The sequence below is a fragment of the Leopardus geoffroyi genome, chromosome A1, assembly GCF_018350155.1.
Source record: "Leopardus geoffroyi isolate Oge1 chromosome A1, O.geoffroyi_Oge1_pat1.0, whole genome shotgun sequence".
In the NCBI taxonomy this organism is placed as follows: Eukaryota; Metazoa; Chordata; class Mammalia; order Carnivora; family Felidae; genus Leopardus; species Leopardus geoffroyi.
The window spans coordinates 98,973,854-98,983,649 of NC_059326.1; the positions used below are offsets into that span (position 1 = coordinate 98,973,854).

The window sequence follows — 9,796 nt, forward strand, 5'->3', positions numbered from 1 at the left end:
GTACTAACAGTGGGCTTCCTAATGCTTTACTGCTCTTTTTTTTTTTTTTTTTTAACTTTATTCTTGAGAGATAGAGAGAGACAGAGCATAAGCAGGGGAGGGGGAGCAAGAGGGTAGACACAGAATTCAAAGCAGGCTCCAGGCTGTCAGCACAGAGCCCGACACGGGGCTTGAACCCATGAACCGCGAGATCATGACCTGAGCCAAAGCCAGACATTTAACCAGGCACCCCTGCTTTACTGCTCTTCTAAACATATTCAAACAATGGCATGATGGGGTAATTTCACATCTGCTTTTTTAGGGAAGGCACTTGTATCAAATGCTGTGTGGAGAGAGAACTGGGAAGCCCCTCTCAGTGGAGAAGCAGAGATTGAATGGGGTCCTTAGTTGCTTTCAGGGTACATTCAGTTCCCTCTTCCAGATTTGGGCAGATTCTTGCAATAGGGCAGACAGAGGTGGGGGGCGGGGGACAGTAGCATTCTTCTAAGAGAAATCTCATAAAAGCATGAATCCAGGGTAACGGTGGCCACCCTGTAACTTGGCATTTGGTGGTCATTGCTGGAAGACCCATTGGAACCATATTTTGTAAACACTTGAATATGAAAGGGGGCATCTGAACATCATAGGTGTTACAGGTTTTCTGTTAATATATGATCTCAGCCCTGCTTTAACAGTCATAAGTTAATCCTCTTTCTTGACTCTCTTCAGCCCCTTGTGAGTTCACTTTTTCTCGAAAAATGATTGGCATACATGTTTAGATTTTTAAACTTGTACTGAGTACACATGACTTTTACATTTCTCTATTACAGATAATAAGGTTGATAATTTCTCCTGCAGTGCACAATGTATTAATTTGAGAGTGATTTCTTGATAAGCCCATTTAAGATAGACTTTGAAATCAGTGTCTGACTTGATAAACCCATTTAAGGTAGACTTTCACTCAGTGTTTGTGTGTCAGGTACTACCAGCATTATGAAGAAGAGGATGAGTCTCTTCTCTAGATGATAGAAAGTTTTGCTTGAATTGTGAGTAGAAGAAGGGTGTTATGGAAGAGGGAGATGAGACAGAAGTGTATGCGTTCAGAGGGAAGGTGCCCATTGACCCGCTTTCTCCCTACTTTGTGACTGTAGGTAAAGTTTGCTAAAATTCATTATATGCTTTTCAGAACTTTGTGAACACCAATATTTGGAATGAATAAAGCACTACAGTGTGAAAGAGAAACACATTGGAAACAGAGAACAATTCTCAGTTCTTAGCAGAAAGTAGATGAGGCATTTTCTGCACAGGCTTTCACAGCATCCATACCTTGCTTTCAAGGACCGGAGAGTCCCCAGCCTACATGAGGTTTCAGGTGTGTGTATGCGTACCTGCTATGGCAGTTTTCCTTTCTCCTCAGATACTCTCCACAGGAAGCAAGATGGATTTGGCTTCTTTGCAATTACTGAAGTAGAGCCAGCGACATATCCACAGTTACCGGCCATCACGCTTGTAGCATTTCTGTAAGATGAACAAAGATGTGACTCAGCAGTGATTTAATAACCATCCTGCCGCCCTTAAGAGAATTTATATGTGCCTGTTATGTCACTTGCTGCCACACAGACCTCAGTAGTGGAGCTGTTGCATGAGGGATTGCTCTGTGGGCCTGCAGGGGGAGGAAAATGAAATGGATCAGATTTCACAGAACATTCCAAGTTGGGGTTCTGGTTTTTCCCATCTGGTTTCCTACAGGGGATAGGTATTGGTTTCTATAGTTTGGTTGCAAAGAGATATATTTCCAGTTTACCAGGTTGCACGGATAGGGTGGATGTTACGTTACATATACACAAACACATTTTGAGCACTGAACTTCCTTTGATCATCAATTTTGTACTCAGACATGCTCAGTCTAATCCCACTTAACCCACTCTTTAATCTGCGGCCAATACTTTGAATTTTCTGACGTGTTTTTTCTTTCAGATTTCTTATTTTTAGCAATGCCTATTGAGTCTTCAGAATTTCTAGTTTTGTTGAATTAATAAAAATTCTATGCGTTTTGAAATCTAGTATAATTTATAAATATGGTAAAGCAAAGTTAAAATATATTTTTAATTATAAAATAGAGCTTCTTTCCTTTAGTTAGCTACCCCCCAACCCAATTAATTTTTTTTCTCCTATCTTTAGGCAAGAGGCTTTTCATGGTACTTGACATGCAGTCATGGATTGGCACAACATAACTATTCGTTGAAGTAGGTGGCAAGGTAAAGTGCCTTTTCTTATATCAATTTTCCTCCAGGTGTTCTTGTTACAGTTTTTTTTTTTTGCATGGATTTTTTTAGTCTACACTTTGATTTGTGACACAATCCATACATACAAATGCACAGTCATGGAATATAGTTTTATCATGTGCATTGAATTTATGTGAATCTAAATCTGCATACTTTCCCCACAAAAAGAAAATGATTATATTTTAAGTACTCCTGGTACTTCCTTACACCTGAGCTTCCGTTATGGGAAAGAAAGTGATGGGAGTTGGGAATGTACTACGTCAGAGCCCATCTCGGTTCTGAGGATCACATCTCCTTATAAACCATATTCTAAGTGCCATTCCCATGTTTAAAGGTACAGAGATGTCTGCCAACTTCCTGTGGTCCTCAGATAAATGATGCCTTTTAAAACATGTTTTATTTATGTATTTATTTTGAGAGAGAGAGAGAGAGCAAGTTCCTGTGCAAGCAGGGGAGGGGCAGAGAGAGAGGGAGAAAGAGAATCCCACGCAGTCTATGCACTGTCAACATGGATCCTGATGTGGGTCTAGAACTCAGGAACCCTGAGATCATGACCTGAGTTGAAATCAGGAGTCCAACACTTCATGGACTGAGCCACCCAGGCATCCCCAAATAAATGATGTCTTATTCCTTACTCAGAAGTCTTTATTGTTTTATAAATACTGGAGGAGGGCAGGTCTTTGTTTTAAGGTGTGGCACTTCCCTGAAGTATTTCCAAGAGCTTTTCACTCTTCATGGTATAATCTAATTCATCACAAAATGAGACTTCATTGTGTATGTTCCCTCTCTGTATATAATCTACTTCATATGGGTATGTATGCATTTTACATGTGTAAAAATCAGTCAGTATTTGTGATAGTGTATGTATATGTATAGGTATATAGATATTATTCAGTTATATTTAAGAATTTCATGATACAAATTACAGGTGAAGAAAACTTCAAAATTCTTCACAGTTGGAAAAAACTGAATTTTTTTTTTTTTTTTTTTTTTTTTTGAATTTCAGTTCAAGTTTGAACAATCTTGGTTCTCTGCTTCTCTCCTGGCCTCACCCTCCAGTGAATATACATGACTATGGTAATCTGATGATGTGTATGGACCACTTTTTATACAACCCAAGCACCCTTCAGGGCTTCTTAGCTCTTTGAGATTCAGGAGGATGAGGCCGGTAACCACATTTTCCCAGCTGTGCAGATCTAGAACCTTCCTACAACCTCTGCCCCAAGGGCGGATTGATACCATTCTTTGTCTGCTTTCCCATGAACCCAAACACCAATAGTACCTTGATCTCTTTGGCCTATATATTGAGGGACATTGGGTAGCCAGGGAGGGAGCTCTTCATAGCCCACTCAACATTCTGCCCTCATCCTCAGGACCTTCATCTATACCTTCTGTCCCTGAGCTGAGCAGTCCTCCCTCACTCATTTTCCCTACTGTTCAGACTGCCTGGAAGGCACAGTTACTCCCGCTCATATTCTTAGTGGTTGCAATGGAAAGCAACCCATTCAATCTCCGGTAAAAAAGCTGAAGTCAGAATAATTTCTTTCTCAGAGGAAAAAGGGAAAGCGACGAAGGATTTTTATTGGTTGTAGCTCAGCCTCCTTTGGCTCACACTGCCATCCTGATCCTCTGCTAGTTTTTCTGGGAAGTTAGTTGGGAATCTTTTTGATTAAATGAATTTAAGTTGGCTTCTTTATTTGTGTCCTTTTAATATGCCTCTTTCTTTAAGCACTTTTTTTTTTTTTTTCTGGGCCAGCAGTGGATTCCAAGTTTATTTTGCATTTTTCCTGATCCATTAATGGAATTAGCCATATCTTCAAGGTACTGTACTTCTTTTTAGAGGAGAATGCATTCAGAAGCCACACTCTAGATCATAGATGTGCTTACTGTCATCAGGCTTTCAGAGTAGACAGAGCTAGAGTGTTTACATACATTTGACCCTTTATACATACTTTTATATGATCTAGAAAGATTGTATATCATGAGTTCACACTGATGTTTCTTTTTTTATTTAATGTTTATTTATTTTTGAGACAGAGACAGCATGAATGGGGGAGGATCAGAGAGAGAGAGGGAGACACAGAATCCGAAACAGGCTCCAGGCTCTGAGCTGTCAGCACGGAGCCCGACGCAGGGCTTGAACTCACAGACCACGAGATCATGACCTGAGCCGAAGTAGGACGCTCAACCAACTGAGCCACCCAGGTGCCCCAGCACACTGATGTTTCTAATTCCAGTTCAACACCTCTGGGTTTTTTTCTATTTTTTTTTTTTTTCTCTATTTCCTCTCTGACAGTGAGAATCCTGGCTCCCATTACTATCAGTATATACACAATCCCTGAGTATGTAATTAGTCACCCATCTTCATGGCTGCTCTGTCCCCATGTGGATGCCCTGTGAACCCTATCAGGTGCCTTTAAGCCTGATTTTTGTTCTCAGTTCGTGGGGCTGCATTGTCTCATGGATGCCTTCCCTATTCCTCTGAGGCTCTGATTCCTTATACCAGACTTTCTGCCCCACATTACATGTCCCATTTAAGTTCTGAATCTTTACACCAGGCTGCCCCCATATGGGACTCCTTCCTGCATTAAAGGTATATTTGGAAAGGCTGACAAAAATACATAAAACATTTACTCAGACACCCTGTGCTGGGCTGACCCTGGAATATGGATGCCTTCCTTACTGAGCATTGCCTCTGACTGCACATACAGGGCTACTCTTTGTGTGAATACCTTCCTCACTCTTTTAGGGCTCTAAAACCCTTCAGCAAGTTGCCGTCCAGTGTAGATTCTGTCTTCGTCCTGCTCAAGATCTCACTTCATTCACCGGACTGCCCAGATGCATGGATACCCTCCTCTGCCTGTTCTAGCTGAACAGTTCCTTCTACCCAGCCTTACCCCTACTCCCACTTCTGTCATTGTTCTTGTATTCCAGCATCCAGCTCTGGGCCACCACAGCAGCTCCACCCCCTGGTCCAGATAGACCTTGTTCTGCTTCACTTAACTGTTTGGCAAGTGAGTTATTCAGAAAAGGAAAGGAACAGGCAGAAGAGGAAGAGTCCTTGCACCATTTTAAGATATCTACTTTCTTTGCTTGGTTCACTTGTCTACAACTGCAAATGTAAAGGAAAAATCTAAAATATTTACACTGCAGTGACTAAGTAGTGTCAGAATTATAAGCTCACAGATGTCAAGTTATATATATCTCCATATTTGTATTCTCAGTATGTAGCATATGGCGTGGCATGTAGCAAATATTTATGATTAGTGAATTAAAACTTGCATGGGATGACTTCATGGTTTGCGTTTTAAACTACACTTCTAAATTTTGCAGGAGCTTAGTCTACTAACAACTTCCCCCTCCCTCATTTTTATTATTCTAAAAAATATGCTGAATAAAACAGTGTAATTTAAGTTCTAAGGCACTTTGAATCTTTATTTCTTCCCTGTGTGTGTGTGTGTGTGTGTGTGTGTGTGTGTCTTTACCTTTCTCTTTCCATTGTATCATTCCTACAGATATGCAAATAGACTGTGGTATTTAACCTCCCTTTTGCTCTATACCTCCATGTCCCTTCATCCTTTTTCATCCATCTGCCCCCAGTCTATTCTAAACCACTATTCATTTCTCATCTCAGGACTATGTTTCCTTGGGGGAAAAGGGCATATGGATTCTTTCCTGGTCTTTCTGCTTCTCTTTCCCCCTCCAATCTTTTTTCTGAGTGGCAGTGTGAATCTTACTCCCCACTACCTCCTCAGCCTTATTTTTGGCCACTTCCTCATGGGCAGCACCACAGACAACTAATCTCTAAATAACTCCTTAAACGCATAAGACTACTTCCATTTGATATCTTTTCACTTCATTTGATATCTTTGATATCTTCAAAATGTTGTCTTTTCTTCTTCCTTTAGGTCCTAGCTTTCATATTGGAAGCAACTGTATCCAGAGTTGTCCTGTTTACTTCCTTCACTTTCAATAGTTTGTAATTATGTTGTCTATTTCTTTTTTTTCACCTTTCATTCTCATAGACCATAGACTCCATCATCGTAAGGACCATGATTATCTTGTTTTCCATTGTATTCTAAGAAGAAAAGTTAGATGCTTAATAAACATCTGATGAATGTATAAATAATAATGCTGAAACATTCAAACAAAATGAGGATAGAGGAGACAGTTTTAAAAATATGTATGCTCTAGGGGCACCTGGGTGGCTCATTCAGTTGAGTGTCTGACTCTTGATTTTGGCTCAGGTCATGATCCTGGGATCGTGGGTTCAAGGCCTTCATCGAGCTTCACGTGTGACTCCATGTTGAGCATGGAGCTTGCTTATTAGGATTCTCTCTCATCCTTTGCCCTTCTCACTCCCTTGCACATTCTCTCTTTCTCTAAAAAATAAAAAAATAAAAAAAATGTGCTCTGTAAGAGTAAATGTTTTATGTATTTTTGTTAGCCTTTCCAAATATACCTCTAATTCAATTTTTAAAAATCATATAGTTTCCAAAAAACAAAAAAAAAGAGGCATTATTGTACAACATGTATATGGACTTTTATTTGGGAAAAATGAATTTTTAACTTATGAGAAAACTGTACAGCTAAAATATTACCAGTTAGCTTAAAATATATTTGCAATAACAAGACAGTTGACTTCCTTAGCTTAGTTCAAGGTTTTTCAAGATTTCCGTTAACTTAAAAATATTTGGAAGCCAAGCCTAGAATTCAAGAAAACCACTAAAATGTTAATGTGTCAATTTTTACTCTGTGCCAACTGAATAGAGGCAAAAGTTTTTGAATATTTTTCTCATACATATTTAGGTGAAATGTAAGAAGGAAATATGTTGAATGTATACTATGATGCCCAATTACTGTGTGTCTGCCTTTGGAGTGCTTATGGCCCAGGGTAATTGATGAGGTCCCAAATAATATCAAAAAGCAATTTATTCTAGAGCAGGGTTTTCAAACTATGGCCTGCGGCTTGTTTATGTTCAGCCCTCAAGGTAAGAATTGTATTCACATCTTGAAAGCATTATAAAAAAGAAAAACAAAGATATGAGACAGAGACTGAATGTAATATGCAAACCTTAAAATATTTATTTTATGGCCCTTAATGGGGAAAAAAAAATTGCCAACCTATTTTCAGAAGCATTACTGAGGAAAAGTAAGAGGAAAAAAAATGGAATAGATGAATCTAATATAGGTAAGAGCACATTTTGGAATGAAATACTCATAGTTAAATATTTGATTTTTGGCTCCTTTAAACTATGAAATTTTGGTCATTTTTTTTCTTATTCCAAGTCTATTCTGTAGTTAAGACAGTTGGAGGTACCAACATTTCAAAAATGACTTGTGATGTTTCAAGATTTATCTTGGATTTTAAAAAAAGGTATATGTTCTGGGGCACCTGGGTGGCTCAGGTTAAGCATCTGACTTCGGCTCAGGTCATGATCTTGTGGTCTGTGAGTTCGAGCCCCACATCAGGCTCTGTGCTGACAGCTCATATCCTAGAGCCTGCTTCAAATTCTGTGTCTCCTTCTCTCTCTGCCCCTCCCCAGCTTGCGCTCTCTTTCTCTCTCTCAATAAATAAACTTTAGAAAAATAAATAAAGAAGGAAATAATATGTTCTAAGTTCCCAAAGGAAAAACTCAACAATATTACTTGGTATTGTATATATGTGTATGTACACAATATATATACATATATAACATATGTGTATACATATATATACGTATATATATACACATGCTATATATATGTATATGTATATATGTATATACACACACACACATACATACATACAACATGTATAGTATATATATATACTGGGCAGGATTTTGTCTAGTACTACAGTTCTTACCATGCAGTGGACCTTATGAAACCTTATAAAAATATTAGTGCCAATTACCCTGATGTTATTTTTCCTCTTTTTTTTTTAAGACAGATTTTTTGAGGAATAATTGACATGCAATAAATGCAGCATTGTAAGGTATAAATTTGATAACTTTTGACACAAGCATACACCATGAAACATCACTATAATCAATATAGTAAACATATTCTTTACCCCCAACCATGAAAAGTGAAAAATACCTATTGTAAAATCTAGAGAAACCACTAAAAACTTAAAAGAAGTGTAGCTAGTAAGCTGAAGGGAGACATTAAATGAAATACTACAATTTAAGTAATCCGGAAAGCAAAAAAAGGAAAAAGTAAGAAAGAACAAATATAAAATTTAGAAAACTAACAGCAAGATGATAGATTTAAACCAACCCATATTAACAAATATTATAAATGTAAATGGTATAAATTCTCCACTTAAAATGTAGCAACCATAAGAGTAGATAGAAATCGAGACATAATTATATACCTTCAAAAATTTAATGTAAATATAAAAGTAAATTTCATGACAAGAGATATTAGCAGACATAGAGACATGTCATAGTGATAAGAGTCAATTTACTAAAACTTAAAAATCCTAGATATATATAATAATCTAATAGTAGTTATTTTAAAATACATGAAACATCTGTTGACAGAAGTGAAAGGAAACATAGACAAATGAACAATTATAATTGAAGATTCAACATCTCTGTCATAGAAATTGATAGAAATGTAAGTCATAAATTATTAGGGATAAAAATACTTGAACAACACTGTCAACCAATATGACTTAGTTGATATATCTAAAGCATTCCACTCAACAGCAGAACATAAATTCTTTTCAAGCACGCAGGAAACATGCATTAAGACCATACCCTGGGCCACAAAATGAGTCTTAATGGATTTAAGTGATTGAAATAGTTTTATTTCTATACACGGGCAATAAACAACTAAAAAATAAATTGCACTTATAGTGCCATCCCACAACACAAAATAGTTGGGGATAAGGTTAACAAAATATATATCCTAAATATGTAAATACTGACAACTAGAAAATATTTTTTGCTCGTTGATTTGATTGGTGTGCAGGGGACCATCCTGTATCATGTTTTAAAGAGCTAGTGTATCAGGGACCCTGGGTGGCTCAGTCGGTTAAGCCTCTGACAGGCTCAGGTCATGATCTCACGGTTTGTGAGTTCCAGCCCCACGTTGGGCTCTGTGCTGACAGCTCAGAGTCTGGAGCCTAGTTAGGATTCTGTGTCTCCCTCTGTCTCTGTACTCCCACCCCACCGCTTGCTCGCTCGCTATCTCTCTCTATCTCTCTCTCAAAAATAAGTAAACATTTAAGAAAATTAAAAAAAAAACATATTAAAGAGCTGGTGTACCGTATATACCATAAACCCAGAATGTGTCCTCTGCCCTTCTAATTTTACGTGGAAAAACTCATGTCCGGTGTACATATTGTAAGTTGACGAATTTCTGTTTCATTTCTGCCATATACTCCTACATATCTACTTCTCTTTTCAAGGTGTAGCCTAAGGTTTACAGGTAAACTGAGTCAGGTGTCAATCATTTTGTGATTATATCTGCCAGTTTTGCCTCTTTTCCTTCAATATGTTCTACAAACTTCTTGTGACCATATTGTTATGTTCCAGGAACTG

The 9,796-nt window shown here is 38.0% G+C and overlaps 1 long non-coding RNA gene across 1 annotated transcript in view; it reads left to right on the plus strand.

Moving 5' to 3' along the window:
- Positions 1-5,335, plus strand: part of LOC123602303 — a 105,880-nt gene extending 100,545 nt beyond the window's left edge. Inside the window, exons 2-3 of the long non-coding RNA XR_006714442.1 lie at positions 2,161-2,237; positions 5,199-5,335. This is a non-coding gene — a long non-coding RNA (uncharacterized LOC123602303). The remainder of the gene's footprint in view (positions 1-2,160; positions 2,238-5,198) is intronic.
- The last annotated feature ends 4,461 nt before the right edge of the window (positions 5,336-9,796 follow it).